The sequence below is a fragment of the Solanum dulcamara genome, chromosome 5 (genome assembly GCF_947179165.1).
Source record: "Solanum dulcamara chromosome 5, daSolDulc1.2, whole genome shotgun sequence".
Classification (NCBI taxonomy): domain Eukaryota; kingdom Viridiplantae; phylum Streptophyta; class Magnoliopsida; order Solanales; family Solanaceae; genus Solanum; species Solanum dulcamara.
The window spans coordinates 47,206,432-47,227,979 of NC_077241.1; the positions used below are offsets into that span (position 1 = coordinate 47,206,432).

General features: G+C 35.6%; 1 long non-coding RNA gene across 1 annotated transcript; it reads left to right on the forward strand.

Annotated features, from left to right (window-relative positions):
* Positions 1 to 3,955: 3,955 nt before the first annotated feature.
* LOC129889187 (uncharacterized) lies at positions 3,956 to 15,629 on the forward strand. The gene is made up of 3 exons (XR_008766842.1): positions 3,956 to 4,318; positions 10,887 to 11,152; positions 15,366 to 15,629. It is a non-coding gene; the product is annotated as an uncharacterized LOC129889187 (long non-coding RNA).
* The last annotated feature ends 5,919 nt before the right edge of the window (positions 15,630 to 21,548 follow it).

Sequence of the window (21,548 nt, forward strand, 5' to 3'; positions counted from 1 at the left end):
TGAACCTAGTAGAAAAATACCAACCACAAATCCAAATTACGAATCCCTATAGACCAGCTATAATACAACAAGAGATAAGTACAAGTATAATCAAATAATAACCGACTGGATGCACATACCCCCCAAAGGTACAAATAATGACAAACATACCCCCGACCCTTATAAAACCAGGGGACCAAACAACAAACAAGTATACTGGTGATAGGCGATATTGATGAATACAAGTTTATTGTAACAACCAATGACATCATTAGTGGCTCTCAAGATCAACAACAAGTGTATAGACCTACCCTAGACCTCGGTCTGCCAGGTGGGATCCATGCAACTCTGTCATCCAGTTCAGTGGTACATTGGCCAGAGTGGCCCATAGAAGATGTGGGAATTCTGTATACACTGCCTGGGCCTAAACTAGGTCTTATATCAACATACAACATCTCCATAGTGGTACCAGAGAGTGAGCAGCCAAGACAATGTAGAAAAGGGCGACATCATGCTGGATAGTCAATTATATAGACTAAAAACACCTCAAATACATCCAATGTAGAAAAAGGGCGATGCCACACCAATTATCAATAAAAATTGAGCACATCCTCGATGCCTCTGATATAGTTAATATAAAAAGAAGTACTTCCATGATGCCTCATAAGTACAACTAGTGCCCAATTAATCTAGGTGGTATGGCTACCGTTAAAACTAGTTTAAACACATTAAAAGTGTGAGAAATCATTCTAAAAAATAGTAGTGAAAAACCCATAGAGAATCCAGGATCATACTACAAAACATGTGAAAATGCTGAATCAATGCAAGCATGCCATCACCAGCATCCAAAGAAGACACACACAATCCGAAAGTAACATCAAGTCATGCTATACTATCAAGAAAAAGGAATTGACCTAGGTTCCAATCACTTCTTGAATATGGCCTCAGGCCTAACAATAAATAATAGATATAATAACATCATAAGCCTACCGTTAAACACAAAGTGAAGCAATTAAGAAATGGCTCAGAATCAGATAGGGGGAGAAATATCTCTATGATTGATGACTTACCCCAAAATATGTAATTTAAACTCCAAATGAGCAAAACTAAGACACTGAGGTCTCAGGTATGAGCACAAGGTATACCATTCAAAATAAGCCCTATCGAAAGCTATGCCTAGCTATAAAGGAAGTACAATACATGATAAAGAATCTAAGGCTCAAAACTAGCCTAAATCCATCAATAACAATCCTAAAAGCATAATAACACTAAACAAAATACCACAACATAGCTCATGGCGTAAACTAAGGATCTCATGGAGCTATTCTAGTCTAAAACTTAATCAGAAACCAAGAAAACTGAAAGGGAGAAGGCGAACCCTATTCTCAGCAAGTATAAACCTAAAATCATATGTAACATATACTAAATGGTATCTAATAAATCTTAGTCAAAGTGGGAGACTGTAGCCTACCTCGAATCCAATCACGCGTGCTCTGAATCTTCCTATTTGAAGATTTCGACCACCGAATCACCTCCAATTTATGCCATGCTAGAAAAATATCATTCATAATGTCAATATGAACATTTTGATACTAAAGTCACATTTTCAGAGACGGACACAAAATCGAGTTTAAATGGGATTGTGTGACTCGCACTAGGAATCCTGAATTTGACTTTGTGAAAAAGGTGTATTTCAGCTAAATGAACTTGTGTTCTAAATTACAACACAATTCGATACTCGAGACTAAGGGAAAATAGCCTATGCAAATAAATAGCCAACTAAGCTAAGAAACTAATAGGGATAGTAGGTGTTTTATAAAATTTACCTTAAAAGGAGAGTACCAAAAGGCCCCGATCATCCCAATACGTAGCCATGCTAATTTCGGACGCTTGGGACTTTGAATCACCCAAAAAGGGTTGTAGCACTTGAGATATGGAACTTTGAAGTTGGAGGAAATATAAAGAAATGGGGATGATTTCTCATTTAAAGGACCTGGAGCAATTATTCTCCACAAATGTGGAGGAAGGAGTCCAGTGAATGTGGAAGGCAGGATAACTTACTTTCATGAACGCGGAGGGCTAGCTGCCTAGACTTTGGAACACGAGTAGGCGAACGCAAATGCAGAGGCTTGCTGACCTTCTCTTCGCAAAGAGCAGCCAAGAAGACCTGCAAACGCGAAGACAAAACTTGCCTACACCAGATTTTGCAGCAGCATCAATTTTTGGCAAAGTCCAAAATCTCTGATGGGGTACTTGGGATTCGTTTGGAACCCCGTGTGCACAAACAAACTATGCTACCCCACTAAATTTGCCATTTTAGATTCATGGCACACTTGAAATTAACCTCCGAGGTCATCTTGATAAAAAGTGGATCCCACACCTAAACATCATTTTAAGTCAAAATCTATAAAGAGTCTCAAAATGAAATCGGAAGCCTCGGGAATCGCACAAAATTCATACTAGACCAAATCCAATATTCTAGAGCTAACCATCCCGATGGAATTTCAATCTGAGAGCATTTTCCAAGAACGTTGACCAAAGTCAACCTTGGGCCAAATTTCAAAGTGTAAAGCGCCAAATAGACCTAAACTCGCAGCGAGTGGTTCGGTACTCATGTCGACCATGCTACTAGCTAGCCATTCCAGAGCTGATGAAACCGTTAGAATTTCGTTTTGAGGTCATTTTCTTGGATATTTGACCGAAGTCAATTGTTCAAAATTCAAGAGCTCCAAAATAAGGAAACGAGCATAAAACCCTAACGAATGACTAGACGACCGAACTGTCAGTTTCAGCAAGTCATAAATGGCCTGAGTCGCTACAGGAAAGCTCTAATTACTGAAAAAATCGAAAAATTATGAAAATGACCAGGAGGGTCATTATAGTAAACTAGATGATTCAAAGGTTTTGGACTGTAATTTTCTCTTTAAAATGGGGAGGGGGGAATTTTAGTATAATGTGTTGGAGTTTCACGTTTATGAGTTTTGAACTCCAGTATAAGATGCTAGATTTTCACTTGTAGGAGACCTTTAAACTCTAACAGTGTGTTGGAATTTCCATTATCAAAACTTTGAAATTTACCATTGAAATAAATTGTGTCAAAAGAGTAGCGGAACGTTAATAAATTTTATAATAATGACCAATATTCAATATTAGGTGTTGATAGCTTGTTTGGTTTTGTTTTTAAGAACATAACGATAGTTATTTTTTACAAGAAGAAATTTTCATAATTTTTTAACTTATAAATCATTGTTAGCCTTTTATTTTAGTGATTATAATATTTTGAAATATGGAGAATTTCTTTATATATAAGTAAATTTCATAATTTATTTCTTTTAATAAATGAGTTTTAATGCACGTGGCACGTGAATATCAAATGATGTAGTGTGCTATTTTCTAAAATAATATCAATATTATTAAATAAAAAATTTAAGTAAAAAGGGCAGCCTGATACACTAAAGCTCTCACTATGCGCAGGGTCCCGAGGAAGGGCCCGACCACAAGGGTCTATTGTACACAGTCTTACTTTGCATTTCTGCCAGAAGACAGCAACTTTACCAGTTACTTCAAGGTTCCCCTTCAAAATCAAAAATTTAAGTAAATGATTATATATCGAATAATAAAGTATATGTTTCTATGAATAATGGATGTAAAATTTCTTATAATTTCTAGTTGTGTGAATATTGAAGGTTGTGAAATCAAAATGTCTGAAGATCAATATTTATTTATAATATAAGACTAGATATATGAGGTGATGTGACACCTATCTAGAACTCCAATTACATTAATATATTGTTTCTCTCTTTATTTTTTTTCAAAAAAAACCTTTTTCTCATTTAAAATTAATTGTGGTATGTAAAGATTAAAAGTCACTTTAAATCTTTTAATTACACTTTTTATTAATGGAAAGAAAAGCCAAAAACACCTCTTGGCCCAGTAAAAACCGGATCAAAAAGCAACATAAAAAAATAATCCAAATAAGAAACAACAAGAAAAGAAATGAACTAAAAACGAAAATAAAGAGGGATCCAGAAATTCCGTCTATCTTCTTTAGCAATGAACACCATCTGCGGGCTGCATTAACACGCTGATATAAGTCAAATTCTCAAGAACTTGGGGGACTTCCATACCGGCGATTCACAGGTCTCACAAATGACATGGAGTCGACTCAGTGAAGAGTTCTTCAGCTCAAAGAAGGACATGAACTCAACAAAAGAGATACAGCCTTCAAATTTGATCAGTGTCTAATCGAAAAATGGATTCGATATCAAATCCTAGTTCTTAAAGCTTTGCAGACTGAGTTCAACGAGCTAAAACCACTGCAAGAGATCTTGGATCCAAGGTATGAGTTTGAACCAAATTTCTATCAAATTGTAGAAGCTCATGGTTCTGCATGTGTTCTTTTTCTCCATGTTATCTTAGAATACTTGTACTTGCTAGTTCATATCTTCATTACTTGACCTGAAGACCTATTTTTGAATCTCCTGATTCTTAGATTAGGCATTTGTTTTTCTCTAATGGTAGAGTTGATCTTGCCTTCTGTGGAAGTTCTTGAATATTATGGAATTGTTGCACATTTGTACCTGCAAAACTAACAACATAGTTAGTGAAAAAATCATCCAGGTTGTTTCCTCTTCTGTTTATGTGCTCAATCTCCACTTGCCCCTTATCCATCATAGCTTTAATACTTCTTTCATCAATAAATGTCAACCAAGGTAATTCTCACACTCTATTTAAAATCTTCTTTGTAATTAATGAATCAATCTCAATAGTCAAAGGAATTAGGTATTTGGACAGACAATATTCTAATCCACTCCTAATAGCTTTTATTTATGCTTCAATGACTGAACATTCCCTGAAGCTTCTTGCTTCAGTATAGACTAGATCTCTTTCCCAATTCCTAATACAAAAAGCTAGAGAAGCAGGCCCAGGATTACCCCTACTAGCACCATTTGTATTGCACTTATAGCAATTGCTATTATAAGCTTTCCACATTAAAACTTTGCTGCAAATGATAGGTGAATATCCTTCTAAAATTCTAACCAAATCTGGTGATGGATTAGGTATATCTACCATTCATAGGTACTTTAATTTGGCAAACCATACCAAGTGCCTGTTTATACTCAGGATCATATCCATTTTGGACATGTTACTCCCATGTTTAATCATGTTTCCCCTCTTTCATATGTGCCAAATAATGATAGAATACACAAATTTGAATATAGTTTTGAGTTTGACCACACAATAGTCTTCCACCATAAATCAATTACTTGTTTAAGTTGTACAAAAGGTCCATGAATCCCATCAATCTGTGCAAAGATCTTCCACACACTGTTTGACACATATGTAGTTGATGAATGAATGATCAAAGGTCTCATGTACATTGTTATTGCAACAACATCAATTATAGAGTCTGGAATTCTCATTCTAATCAGAACTTCACCAATTGGGATTCTCTTATGACTAATTCTCCACATCAAAAAAGACACTTTAACTGGTACCTTTCTCCCAAGTACTCATAATATCTATATGAGGATCCTGCCTTTGTCTAACAATATCCCATGCACTCTTAACAGAAAAGTTACCAAACCCTATAAGCATCCACCATGGTTTGTCTCTAGTACCACTCATCTGCAGATTTCCCAGCACCTCCTGAATGTGGTTAACCGCTTCTTTATTGAAACTATCAGTCAGTGAACCTTCATTCCAATCATCCTCTTTCCTCAAATGCTTCACTTCTTCTAAAAAACCATAACTATGATTACCAGGCATATAAAAATGAAGATTCTCTAGTTGAGTCCAATTATCAAACAAAACACTAGCATATCTTTCTCTATGTTCCACCAGATATCCTGATCCAAAAAATCCCTTTCTTGCAGCAAAACTTCCACACTAAAGATCCATTGTTCCATTCCACCAGCTGTGGTGTGAACCTTTTACAATACTTATTCCACATAAATTTAGTCCATACAAAGTTGATAGTTCTAAAATTCCACAATAGCTTAGAAAATAAAGCCTTAGACACATCAAATAAAGATTTGAAACCAAGAACCCCTTCCTCCTTTAGAAAATAAACATCAAACCAAGCTATCCAGTGCTTAGCTATACTTTCTTCCTTAGAGTTCCATAGAAACAATGCAAACATTCTATGAATGTCATGAATAACCTATTTAGGAGGACAAATGTCAGATAGCAGATAGATTGGGATACTCTAGAGTACAAGATCAATCACTACCATTTCCCCCCAAAAGACAATACTTTACCTTTCCACACCTGTAGCTTGTTTTGGATTTTCTTAATAGGTTCTGAAAAGTGTACCTTCTTCATCTTAGAATGGCCAGTAGGGAAACCTAGTAACATGAGAAACCTTAGAATACATATAACAAAAACTCTTCCCCTTGTTAATCAACTGGCCTAAATGATTTGCATATTGATTCAACACATCCATAGTAAGTTGTAAAGACCTTTTATCTGTTGAAGCAAAAATAATAGTATCATCTGAATAGGCAATAGATTTAATTGAACACTCCATTTTGGCAAATCATAGCTTTTAAACTCATTATTGCAGCATAGTTGATTCAAAGCTCTAGAAAAAAACTCAGTAGATAAAATAAAAAGCGCAGGAGACAAAGGGTCTCCTTGTTTCACACCCCTAGTAGAGTGAACGAAGTCATAAGCTTGACCATTAACTAGTATAAAGTAAAAATTATTAGTTACAATCCTCCAAATCATATCTAGGAATTTATTATCAAAACCTATTTTAGCCAGAACTTGCATTAGAAATTTCCATTCCACTCTATCATATGCTTTGGCCATGTCCAACTTATTGACTGCATTATTAGGATTACCCCTCTTCATAGTATCAGTAATTACTTCCTGAGCAAATAATACATTTTCTGTGATACTCTTTCTTTTGACAAAGCTTGATTGATTAGTGGATATCAATTTGGGAAGCAAATCTTCTAATATGTCATGAATAAGTCTGGAAATAATTTTATTAATGAAGTTACTCTTAAGTCAGAAAAAGTTTGAACTAAATCTTTCTTTGGTAAAAGAATCAAGTTAGTATGAGTAATTGCTTTAGGAAGAGTAGAACCCTAAAAAAAGGCATGTACGACTTTAATGATGTCTGGACCTACAATATTCCAACCTGACTAGTAAAAATAGCATGTGAATCTATTAGTATCACAAGAACTATCAGGATTGAGCTCAAAAATGACCCTTCTAATTTTTTCCTCACTTTGTAATACATTCAAGACAAAATTATCATCTTCATAAATCTGAGGATTAATATGCTGAAATAAGGATAAATCCTTAGGGATGACTCCTCTAATAAATTGATACTTGGAAAAACTCACTGCCTCATCAGTTATATTGTGTTCTCCTTCTATACAGGAGCCATCTTCTTTCATAATTCTCTTTATAGCAACCCTCTTTCTTGTACCTTTTACTAGAAAGTGAAAGAACTTTGTATTCCTATTCCCTTTTTCAAACCACTGGACACTAGCTTTTTGCCTCCAAAATTCTTTTTCATAATAAAGATAAAGTTTGAGTTCCGCATAAGCCTTTTAGAGTGCTGACCTGTTTTATTGTTATGACCCAAGCCTAGGGCCTAGACGTGATACGACAAATGAGAAACCCAGAGGTACCTCACACAAGCCTCTTAGCATTCATTTAGCCTTTAATTGGTAATGACAATCAATAATAAGTAGAAGAAAAAAGGGAAAGAGGGACTAAGGGAGAATATCATAGAATAAGAGTCATTATCAACCTTATATCATCATACATTTGTATCCAAACATACCTCTACTAATAAACTTGGCGGGAGATAAGACATATCCCTAGCTCACGCTCACAAAAATAAGATGAAATGTCATAATAAATGTCTAAAGGTCTCAACATATCATAAGCTAGAAAGATAAGGAGTATCATTCTTGAAACATGGGAACTCACCCAATAGTAGCTTTCAACGATCTCTACTAGGCACGTGGAAGAGAATGAGGAGGAACGCCAATCCCTACATGGTGATATCATGTAGGCAAAAGGGTATTCGTTAGTACTTTTAATGTACTCGGTATATAGGCATGCAGTATACGATGAAAGCATTAAATCATCATAAGGTAAAATACATGAGTAGATGCATACATGAGATATCAAGTAAATAGCATTTGGAACCTTCAATTGTGGGAAGATGACTATAACTGACATTAAGACCATGCGAGCTATAACATGAAATCCAACATAACCTCCTAATTGACAGGGGGAGACTACTTGCCGCGTAGAACTTCGTCAAACTTCATTCATTACTTTTACTTTAACTTTAGATGGCCATACGTGGATCCACTAGCCTGGCCTATAAGGGATCCTTTGTCGACACATAGTTAATGAGACAAGGGATTGCTACTAGGATTCCCTTACCGAATCCTACCTCAATGCCCCATTCGGTGCTAAGTGAAATCCTAGGGAATAATATGGTAAAATAAGCATACATATAGTTTAAGACTTTAAATCATCATGTTGTAGAATAGCTCCTTAAAATCTTTGGTGATTCAAATATGCAAGAATTGTCCTTATTGCATAAGAATCCATCATTCACATCATTTCATAATTATTTTATTTCATAAGACTCCTTTTTTGATCATAGACATTACTTTCATAAACATTCATTTTGCGTCAAAAGCTTTCAAGTCAAACTTCATTGAAAAATTAGAGAAACTAGGTGGGTTCTATTCAATCCAACTCTAAAATCATTAAAACCAATCTTAGCATGCATGAGAGTAATGGAATGCACAAATTTAAAACATACTTGGAACAACCTACCAATTCACTTTAAAACCCTTCCATGCCTTCATATATAGACCTTTGATAAATCAACAATTCTATGAAATTGATAGCCAATATAAGGTAAGATAGGTAAAGAAACTTCAAATACTCAATAATCTTATACATTTTGAATCATGATATAAAAATCCATAAAATTCACAATTGACATTGAGCTACTAAGTTAGAAAATATTTGGGCTCCATGGGTGGAAAAACCCATGAATAAAGACCAACATACCTTGGGGAATAAGGCCCTAATGATAGCTTGAAAATGGACGCTTATTCTTGATGAATCCTAAATTTTGCTTGAGAAGAAGAAGACTTTGGGAGGAGCTTTGGGAGAGAAGGGTTTTGTAAATTTGAGACTTAGTGTTAAAATGAGGGGTTTGGGGAGGTTTAGGGTCATTAGATAAGGTAGATTCTATCCCAAAATGACCACACTTTGCTAATAAATCATGGGAAAAGACAAAAATTCCCTTTATAAAATCTGAGTTGGACAGACCCTATGATTTGTCCTTATGAGTTGTAAAGGATCGACGAGAGTCGTAGAAATAGCTCATCTTGCAGGGTTTGAGAAAACCCTAAGAACTAACCCTCAGGAATTTTCCTACGACTTATCTCTACGAGTCGTAGACTCTTCTACGATTCTTAGAAGGAACTCGTCTTGCAGGGTCTGAGAAACCTTGAGGACCGAGTCTCTAAACTTTCTCTATGGGTTATTCCTACAATTCATTGAAGTGTCTATGAGTCGTAACCTTGACCCATGAACTCGTTCCTCTACTTGTTCAATTTCCAGCCTCAACATGAGCCCTATGATTCATTCCTATGACCCCTTAGGAGTTTTTATGACTCATAGGTTGAGTCGTAGAACTCAAATCTAGCCCATTTTCCAAAGTTTGTTTCTTCTTTTTAAATTTTCAACTTACGGGGTCTTACATCCCTATAGTGGGGAATTCCTCAAACAGCTCTTTCTTTAGTCTGACCACCTCCTCCCTAATAGCCAACTATTTAAAAATATCACCAAACAAATATTTGCTCCACTTAGCAAGCGCAATCTTGGTCTTCTTCTGATTGATTTTTTATTGAAAAAATATATCATCACCATAATCTGCTACCCAATTCTTTTTAACCACTTCTTTAAAGTTATCTCCTTTCATCTATAACTTCAAGAATTTGAAAGGCTTAGCTACAACCTGGGAGCCAAAACCACAAGTGACAAATAGAGGAGCATGATTTGATCCTGTCTTAGATAAGTGTGTAAGATCAATATTCCCATACAGATTCAATAACCCTTAGTTGACTACCACTCTATCCAACCTTTTAAAATTCAATCACCATCACTCCTACCATTCCACCAAGTAAAAGGGCTTCTAGAGAAATTAATATCATACAATCACAGGAAGTGATACAAAAAGCAAAACCCTCCACCTTATAAGGATAGAATGGAAGCCCTCCTAACATCTCCTCTTATCCCATTATAACATTAAAATCACCACCTACCATCCAAGGCATATGATAGTTATGACTAATATAATAAATCTCATCCCACAACCTAAATCTCTCATTAGCAGTACATTTAGCATAGACAAATATTATTATAATTTGATGACCATCCTCAAAGTAAGGTGTAATGTCAATTGTTGATCTGAATTCGAAATAACTCCCACGTGAATATGCTTATTAACAAACACCCAAATTTGACCATTTGTATTGTAGTTCACATACTGCATCTTTAATCTCCATTTAAATTTTTGAATTTGTCTAGTATCCTGAAATGGTTCCAATAATGCAACTAGGACAAAATTATGATGTCTTTGCAACATTTGAACTCTATGGAAAGCATGCTGAGCTGCAACAAACCTAATGTTCAAAAGAAATGCTTTATATGTCATTTAGAAGTGGATTTAACTCCCTTTTTTTCCTGAATCCTTATTGGCTTTGTGATGTTGATAGTATCCCCTTTAGTTCAGATTTTAGATACAACTCTAGGTGATAACCCAACCTCTTTTCTAATATTTTCTATAGTGTTGTCATTCTCCTCCTCTTGTTTATCTTGAATCAATTATGATGCATTTTCAATATTAACAGGTTCAACATTTGTTGCAGATGTCTCTAGCACCCCTTGATGTGATACTATAGAGTGTAAGGATTGTAAAGGAACTGATCTTTGACCTACTGAGTTTATAGGATCCATTGCACTTATACTTGGAATAACCTCTAGCTGCAAATAAAAAGCATTTGGAGGGTATCTTCTTTCAGTAGATGGTACAATATTCAATGGTTCTTGATAAGAGGCATTAGCCAATTCATTCAAGAGTACCAACTCCTTCTTCTGATCTTCATGCATTACTAAGGTTGTATTATCTTCAATATCTCTCATCTTGTTATCCATATTAACCTTATCTCCCTTTGCATCATTACTGGAATCATTATCCTCTTGCTATGCACCTTTTATGCTTTTTGTTACTTCAACTTGATCACCAACATAATCAAAGGTACCAGCAATATTAGTAGCCATCTCTTCATCTATTGCCTTTACTTGTGATTGATTGGTCTCTGATTCTGTAGAGACTGTGATATGTCCTAATGTATTCAAATATTCTCCAAAAGTAGAGGATACCCAATTCTTAGTTGTCACCTTTCTTGTGCATTGTGGTGAATTCGGTACTATTGATAAACCTCTTTTATTTGTGACCCCTTTTTGTAAATTGTTACTACTGTTATCATGCATGTCTGTACTATTTCCTTGATCATCAGTTAAAGTATCAAAAGAATTTTGAGAAATTACACCCTCCCCCATGCTACTTCTCTTTTCAACACCTTTCTCCTTTGCTATGATTTTACTAGTAGGAAGCTACCTTTTAATGTGCCTACCCATCTTTATAAGTGGACCCTCCCTTTCTGATTTATTGAAAAATTCTTTCACCTACTTTCCATTTCATCCTCTTTCCATGGTTTCCTAAACTCTGGGTGCAAGACCCTATATTCATGTTAATCATGTCCTTGTAATTTGCTTCTTTACAATATTTTGGTAATATGTCATATTGAATCTTCACCTTCTCAATCCTCGAGGTCTGTGAGGTTTCATTAACCACTTGTAACTCCACAAACTTTGGAAAATTAGATAACAAGTCCACTTGAACCTTAACTCTAGCACAATCATCTAGTTTTTTTGATAGTAGCCAAGTCTAGATGAAGGGGCTTCCCTACTGCAGTTGCCAGAGAAAAAATGGATTCCTTAACAAAGTAAGTTAGTTTTAAATTCGGAAAGGAAATCCAAGCCATAGTTCAACTTTGAACTTAGCATCGTAGATCAAGGGCCTCATCAGATATGCATAACCATCATTAGCCAAAATATAGTAATTAGGTTTGGACATCATATTAATGAAATCCTCTTCATGACTAAATCTCATTAATATATGTCTGCTTCACAATAATCCAACTTTATAATTCCCTTTGATGTTGCATTGCTTAGGAATCTGAATTCAATGCCCCTCTAATTCAGGTCATCCATAAGAGAATTTTCCATCAACAGCATATTGGAGATTCTCTATAGTTTTCATCCGTTCTACTTCTTCTTCAATCCATATCACTCTAGGAACACCGTTGTTGTAACATAATTTCTTGACTGAAATAGGCTCAACATCTGGATTCACTGAAACAGGAGTGTCATCACCCTTGAGAAAATTCACATATTTATTTAAAGTAGGAGGATTATCTCCCTCCAACTTATCGCTAGGAAATTGTGTAGACGCGGTAGGAAAACTAAGGTTTCCATTCAATCTCGTATTAGGGTGTCTCAAAGTCAGAAAATTGGAAAGGGTAGACTGGTCATCTGATGAAGAGGACTGACCAGTGGCCATAATGGCCATCGTTGAGGCCATAATGGTATGTCGTCATTCCTAGGTTAAAGAGAGTCGCTAGTCTTTTCTTTAGCATATATGTTGATTTGTTTTCTAAAACGTCATTAATTGTGAGTGCCTCCCCTATAATTCATTGCTTAGTTATTGTTGTATTGTGGAAGTTCCTACTTTTAAATAAATAAATCAATAATGAAATAAAATAAAATATAAAATATAGAAGATATACTAAATTTATTATTTTTAGTTGGGGGTATTATAGTAGTTTAACATTCAAATTAAGGTGTATTCAAATTTTGTTGAACTTCAAACTCACTCAATGACTGCAAATCACACTTGAATTATTTAAGAAGAGAAGAATAGAAAAATTAGATAACTTGTAGTTTTAAAATATGATGAAAGACTCCATTTATAGATAACAAAGGGTAGTATGAATAGGTACCTATTATGCCTTACCAAAATAGTTACAACCTTCAGAAAAGTCATAATCCTTCGAAAATGCCATACTCAGAAAAGTCACAAAATCTTTTAAAAATCACAACCCTTTGGAAGCCGCAATCCTTCAATGTGAAAATATGCATGCTTATAACATAATTTAATATAAACACATAAATATAAAATATAGAAGATATACTAAATTGGGTATCCTAAGAGAAGAAGAATAGAAAACTTTAAAAAATTGTAGTTTAAAAATGTGAGGGAACCCCTCTATTAATAACCAACAAAAGGTATGGTGGTGAGTATTCTTATGGTAAAGTGTGCTTATTGTCCCTTATCAGAAAAGACACAACCTTTCAAAAAGGTTACAACTAATAAAAAAAGACACAACTCTTTGAATAAGTTACAAGTTTTCAAAAAAGTCGCAATCCTTCAATGTGAAATTGTAAGACCCCAGAAATTGGAAAGTCTCAAAATGAGGAACAAAGGATGAAAACCCAGAAAAATGCAGAAACTAGCATCAGGTGATGACCATGAAGCCCATCACAGATCGTGATATGCACCAAGCCTTGTGGTGAGATACTGTGGTGGTGGTTCTGAAAGTGAGAAATGCATGTAAGGGAACACGGACCTTGGTGCGGACCACGAACCGTAGTGCCCTCTGTGGTGACCCCTCTCCTAAAGCCCTCAGGAAACTTTCCAAGGCAAGGATCACGATTGACCACCATGGACCGTGTAGCCTTTCAAGGACTGTGGTGGTTTCTCCTTTAGGAACTCCTGCAGGTCCTGCACCACCTCCACATTTTACGGACAGTGATGCTCTGCACGGACCATTAATGTCTCAATGGAGGAAGTACTAAGACTTTCCTTATAGACCCCAAGATTGCTCCTCTAAGTCAGTTATCAAGAAGTAACACCACAGGCCGTGGTGATGATCACAGATCATGATAGGTCCTCTGTGCTGCTGAGTCCGACCAGTTTTAAGAAGGGTATTTTGGTCTTTCTTCCTGTATTTTATCAGATAAATGAGGTTATTTTGGGGAATGAATCTAACCTATCTAAATGAAACTAAGCCTTTTCCAATTCATTCATTCTCACTCAAGTCATAAGACACAAAACCCTTCCTTCTCTGAAGGTATTCTTCTTCACCAAGGAAAGCTAGGGTTTCATTCCAAGATCTTCAAGTCTTCATTTTCTAACCTTGCATTGGGAATTTATTTTCCCAAGGTTTGTAGGTCTCATTCATGGGTTCTTCCACTCATAGAGCCCAAGTATTTTCTAAACCTAATAGCTCATTTCAAATTATGGATTTTGTGGGTTTCCATATTATGATTTCAAATATATGGATTATTCAATATTTGAAGTTTAGTTATCTCTCTTAACCTATATTGACTCCCAATTCATGAAATGGTTGATTTATCAAGGTCCTATATGAAAAGATGAAAAATAAGGTTTAAAGTGTATTGGTGGGTTATTTTAAAGATGTCCTAATTGGTGCATTCCGTTACTCTCATGCATGCTAGGATCAATTTAAATGGTTTGAAAGTTTATTAAATAGAACCCACCTACTTTTACTATGTTCTCAACAAAGTTGGAAATCAAGGCTTTAACTACAAATGAATATTTATGAAAGAAATGTCTATGATCAAAGAAGTCTTTTGAAATAAAAAGAATGATAAAATGATTATGAAATGATGGATTCTACTCGTGAAAGGTCGAATTTCACTTTTGTGAATCAAAGAAAGGTTTTAACAAGCTATTCTATCGAATGATTATTTGATGATCTAAAGCTATGGAAATGATTATGTTTTTATGATTATTAAATTATTCCATGGGATGGACCTAGCACTGAATGGGGCATTGTGGTGGGATTCGGTAAGGGAATCCTAGTAGCAACCCCTTGTCTCATTAACTATGTGCCAACATAGGAGCCCTTGTAGGCTTAGGCAAGTGGAACCATAAATAGCCCTGAATATTAAAGAAATGAATGAAGTTGGAAGAGCTCTACCCGACAAGTAGTCTCCCTGTGCCAACGTAGGGGTTATGTTAGATTCCATGTAATAGCTAGCATGGTCTTAAATGTCGGTTAGTCATCTTTCCATAAAGTGAATATTTCAAATGTTATTTATGATTGTTTACATATGCATTCATCTACTCATGTACTTTACCTTATAATGCTTTAATGTATTCACTAAATTACATACCTACATGCTCAGTATATTTAAAGTACTAACACATAGTCTTTTGCATACATGATATCACCATGTAGGGACCGACGTTGCTCCACATTCACCTCCACATGGCTAGTTGAGTTCGTTGAAGGCTACTATTTTGGTGAGTTACCATGTTTCAGGAATAATATTTCTTTCCTCTTTTAGCTTATTTTATGTAAAGACTTATGGATACATTTCATAGTACTTATTTCTATTTAAATTGAGGGTGAGCTAGGGACATGTCTTAGCCCCCGCCAAGTCTTTTAGTAGAGGTATATTTGGAGATGAATGAATAATGTTCTAAGTTGGACATTGACTCTGATTCTATGATGTTTCCCTTAGTCCCTCTACCCTTTTTACTTTCTCTTGTTATTAATATCATTACCTATGAAAAACTAAATAAATGCTAAGAGGCTTGGGTGAGGTACCATTCGGGTGTCTCATTTGCCATTTTGTGTTTAGGCCCTAGACTTGGATCATGACAAACATGATATCGGAGCTTGAGATTTTCAGTGGTCCTCGGAGGCCAATATACCAAATTGAATATGGTCTTATTCACGGTTGTGAGGTGTGCCATAATTATGAATAGGACACTATGAGATGTGTAGGAAAGTTTTCACTTCTTTCAAAATTTAAGTCGTTTCCTAGAGTCGTCTTAAGACTTCCTCTAACTAAAGAATAGTTTTATGTCTTCTAGATCATGCCTACCATAAGAGTGCCTCCACCTAGACAAAGGGTTGAAGACTTGGACCAAGATCCTCCGATTCTCGAAGCTCCACATTCTGAGGAAGGAGTCACACATGACGAATTTTGAAACATCATCACTTTATTCCTCCTCCTCAAGTGTGTCACGACCTAACCTAGGGCCTAGTCATAACACGACGATCAAAATCCCAAGGGATCCCAACCAAGCCTCTTGTTCATATCATAAGCATACATATGGTATAGTGATCTTCGGTACATTTATGTGCCTAGTAGCAAATAAAACCCATAATTCATTAGTCAAGTTGAGAGCAAATTTCTAGAGTTACGTTCATATTTTTACATATTTGTGTATTGTTGTAACCAACCAACATGATTAGACACTTTCAGGGCTACTAAGAAAAATGGACGTTCAAAATAGGATTGGATTGAAAGTGGAGCTCAAAGGAGAAGTTGGGAACAAAATGTGAAGAAAATACACTATAAAGAAGTGTGTCCGCGTCGCGCACTGAGCTTCAATGATTTAATTCCAAAACTTAAAATTTATTCGACTCAATAGTATGATGCGTGACAGGTCTTCTTCGTGGACCTGGTTCTACATAGAATAATTTTTCACTGACACAAAAAATGAAAAATTTTACTGAACTGAACCAAGACCGCATCGCGGAATTCAATGCACCTACTTTAACTTTGTATTTTTGGTGATATAAATAGCACCTTTACATACTTTATTGAAAGGTAGATCAGATTGCTAAATTTTGGATTGAAGAAGACGAAGTAAGAACTACTTTTGGTGATATTTTCTTCTTTTCTTTCAATTGAATTCAAATTTTTATGTTATTAATGATTTATGTAATTATGTACAAATGATAAGTGGTTAAATCCCCTTGTTCCTGGGTTGTATCCACAAGATAAAAGTTTAAATCTTATTTTCTTTGGTTGAAAATAGGTTTTTGTATGTGATTACACTTATATTCTTACTCTGATTGGTTTAATTCTTGATCACTATTAGAACCAATTTGTTGTTCACTCGGAACTCGAAAGACAGAAAAGGGATAAAACACAAGTATATAAGGAGCATGTTTTTCCTAGAAGTATCTAGAGTAATTCATTTATAGAATGACCGTGACACATATCTATACACCATATATGGTTACTAAACAGAATGATATGATTAATGCATTTTTTTTGGTTCATGCTTAAACCTGCTCACCGATGTAATTAAGCTGCCAACAAGAGTAGGCAATTAGAGGTCAGAAAATCATAATTATAAAATTAATCCTGTAAATCAGTAATCAAAAAACCCATTGGATACCAAAGTAAAGGATGTTAGACCAAAAATCTATAAGTGCTACAACCTTGGACTTTTCTTTAAATTAATAATATTTCTCTATTATCTTTAAATTATTTTCTTATATCGTTTTTGGTATAATCATTTTAGATATAAATGAACTCAACCCTTTGAAAATACGCATGAATAATTTGATTCATTGAAAAGCTAACTAACTCCTAATTAAATTTTTCTGTGGATTCCATATTTGGCTCTTAAAAAGGGTCACTGTATTACTTTTGAGACCGCATACACTTGCGTGTGTGTTTGGATGCAACAAGTTTTTGTCGCTGTTGCCGGAGAGAATTATTTAATTTGGCAATAGTTTTCTTTGCAAAGTTTCTTGTGTTTGTGTTAACAACTTGATCTTAGTTGTTATTTTTGGTAGGAGAATTCACAAAGGCACACTAGAGAGAAGTGGGAATATTGTAAAGCTGCTAGCTAAGCCTGGAAGATTTCTTCATCAGCAAAGAATGAGAGCAGCTGCTCTATATCCCATACCATAGGTAAATCTTGGTGATATAGATGAAAAGCTAGTAGAGGTCCCTGTAGAGATGGAATCCAGGATAGTATGTGATATAGCAGTCCTACTCACAACGAATGTCACTTCCAACATTCAGAAATTGCCAACTGGAGGAAGATTTGAACTAAAACAGAATATGGTGCAGCTGTTGCACTCTGATGGGCAGTTTACAGGTTTGCTTCATGAAGATCCCCAAGTCTACATCCATAACTTCTTGGAGATTAGTGACACTTATACGCTTAATGGGGTATCTCCTGACTTTGTGCGGTTAACTTTGTTGGGGGAGGCTAAGAGGTGGTTGAAATCGGAACCACCAAATCCAATCACTTCATGGAATGATTTGTGCCACAAGTTTCTTATCAGGTTCTTTCAATCGGGGAAGATAACTAAGTTATGGGCTGAAATTTTAAGCTTTAAATAAAAATCTAAAGAAAATTTATAACAATATTGGACAGGTTTAAATCTTTGCTAATTAGTTATTGTCACTATCATCAAGCTAATCAGGTGTTGGTTCACACCTTCATAGAAGGGTTGGAACCCAACACCAAAATTCTTCTTGACTCTACAACAGGTGGACAGGCACTAGAGAAAACATATGATGAGCTCTATACATTGCTTAATCGCATATCTCAAGAAAATCTTAAGAGGAATGGAGGCAACTCTAGACCTGTGGTTCAAAAACAAATAGGCATATTGGAAGTTGATGCGGTGACGACATTACCTGCATGAATTATTTCAATGCAAAATATGATAACAATGTATTTCAACAATTTAGCAAAAGGACAACAACAAGCTCCGATAAATATGGTTCAGCAATAATACATGTGGTGTGAGGTGTGTGACAGTAGTGAATATGTAGCACAATACTATAGAGCTAATCCCGAGTCGGTGAATTTCGTGGGTTATGCACCTAAGGGTGGAGGTAATCAGAACTACGTATAAACTTGATGCCTAGATCTATGCTTACAAGTGCCTGATATATATCGAACACCTCTAATTTTTCAAGTGCTCTCAAAGTCAATCTACCTGCAACCACATCAATAACTGCATCGCCTATCTAGCTAATACCATCAGGTCTAGTTACAGAATGATCAACTAATTTTAACAAAATAGTGGTTGATTTAAGTTCCATTTGGTATAAGCGTATGCCATTTGGTCTTTGCAATGCTCCTGCCACTTTTCAGAGGTGCATGATTGCTATATTTCATGATATGGTGAAAACATTTAAAGAGATTTTTTTGGATGAATTTTCAGTATTTGGAGAGTCTTTTAACCTTTCTTTGCATAATCTAGAGAACGTACTACCAAGGTGTGAGGAAACAAATCTTGTCTTAAATTGGGAAAAATGTCACTTATTAGTAAAGGAGGGTATTTTATTGGGGTACAAACTTTCAAAAAATGGTTTGGAGGTAGACAAATCTTAAATTGAAGTAATTGAGAAGCTTCCACCATCGATTTCAGTGAAAGGTGTCCACAATTTTCTAGGTCATGTCAGATTCTATCAACGATTCATTAAAGATTTTTCAAAGATCGCCAGACCTATGGGAGGTAAAATTTATTTTTGATGATAAATGTTTGCAGGCCTTTGAATTCATGAAGAAGAAGCTGATTGAAGCCTCAATCCTGATAGCTCCTAACTGGGAGCTACCTTTTATGTAGATATACGATGCAAGAGACATAGCAGTGCTGTGACAAAGAGAGGAGAATTTTTTTCACTCCATCTATTATGCAAGCAAGACTCTTGACTCAGCTCAGGAAAACTACACTGTCATAGAGAAGGAGATGGTGGCATTGGTTTATGTGTTTGATAAATTCTTCTCTTACCTAGTAGGTACAAAACGAATTATTTATACTAACCATGCAGCCCTTAGGTACTTGTTCAACAAGAAGGATGCTAAACCTAGATTAATTAGATGGATCTTACTACTCCAAGAATTTGATATTCAAATCAAAGATAGGAGGAGATGCAAAAATCAAATAGTAGACCACCTATAAAGATTAGAGAATTCATCTCATGTAGGTGAGAAAAATTCAATAAAGGCAGAGTTTTCGGATGAGCAATTATTGACAATAGAGGTACAAGAACTCCCATGGTATGCAGATATTGTGAACTACATATTGAGTGGAGCATTTTCCTTTGTAGAAAACTCCTAACAAAAGAAAAGGCTAATGTATGAAGCAAAGTTCTATATATGGGATGAACCTTATTTGTTCAAAAAAGGTGTTGATCAGATGATAAGGAGATGTGTGCCTAAATCTGAAGTTTAACAAATTCTACACAGTTGCCATTCGTCTGCATATGGTGGACATCATGGAGGCGAATGAACAGCCCATAAGGTATTGCAGTCAGTTTTCTTTTGGCCTAATTTATTTAAAGATGCTATAGGATTTGTGAAGAGCTTTGATCAATGCCAAAGGTTGGGCACAATATCTAAAAGGCACAAGATGCCATTGAATAATATCCTGGAGGTAGAGATCTTTGATGTGTGGGGAGTTGACTTCATGGGTCCCTTTCCATCGTCATATGAAAATCAGTAAATACTAGTGGCAGTTGATTATGTTTCAAAATAGGTTGAGGCCATTGCTTTGCTAACCAATGACTCTAAAGTGGTAAGTTGCTTCCTCAAGAAGCATATTTTCACAAGATTTGGCACTCCAAGGGCTATCATCAGCGATATAGGTAAGCATTTCATGAAACTAGGCATTTTATAAGTTTGGTGTCAGGCACAAGATTGCTACGGCATATCACGCCAAAACTAGTGGACAGGCTGAGGTATCAAATCGTGAGGTGGAGAAAATCCTTCAGAAAACCGTCAATACTACAAGAAAGAATTGGGCTATTAAACTAGATGAAGAACTCTGGGCCTACTGTATTGCATATAAAACACCTATTAGAACTTTATTGTACCATATGGTGTTCGAAAAAGATTTCACCAGCCGGTAGAACTAGAGCATCAAGCATATTAGGCTATCAAAAAGTTCAACCTAGACCCAAACTTGGCAGGTAGAAAGCATATGGATCAGCTCCATGAATTGAAGGAATTTCGACTCCACGCTTATGAAAATACAAAGATGTATAAAGAGAAGATGAAGTGATGGCACACCAAGCATATAGTGTTCGAACATTTAAGCCAGGTCAAAACGTCTTGCTTTTTAACTAGCGTTTGCGTCTTTTTCCAGGTAAGCTTTGATCAAAATGTATTGGAACATTTGAGGTGGTGCGAATGTCAGCACATGAATCCATGGAACTATGGAATCTCACCAAATCGATCGCATTCATGGTGAATGGTCAACATGTTAAGTACTATTTTGGACAAGACGTCGATCGTGAGGAAGAAAGAATTGAGTCAAGAATGAATAAAGCTACAAATGAGTTGTGCCATGACTTTAAATTAGGCGCTGTGCGGGAGGGAACCCATGAGGTAGTGTAAAATATTTTTTTATTAGAGGTTATAATGGAGTTTTTTGGTTTGATAAAATTTTATTTTGTTTTAGTGTATAATTAGGATAGTATAAGTTTTTCACAAAAATAATAATAATAATAATAAAAAGAGAGTTTGGACGATGCCTTCACAGTGAGGTCCGCGATAAGTCCGTGTCGCAGACTTACTTCATCTAGTTTAATTTTTGCCCAGGTATGGTTTTGAATATTTTTTGGTGAAAATAATTCCCAAGTAAAGTGTG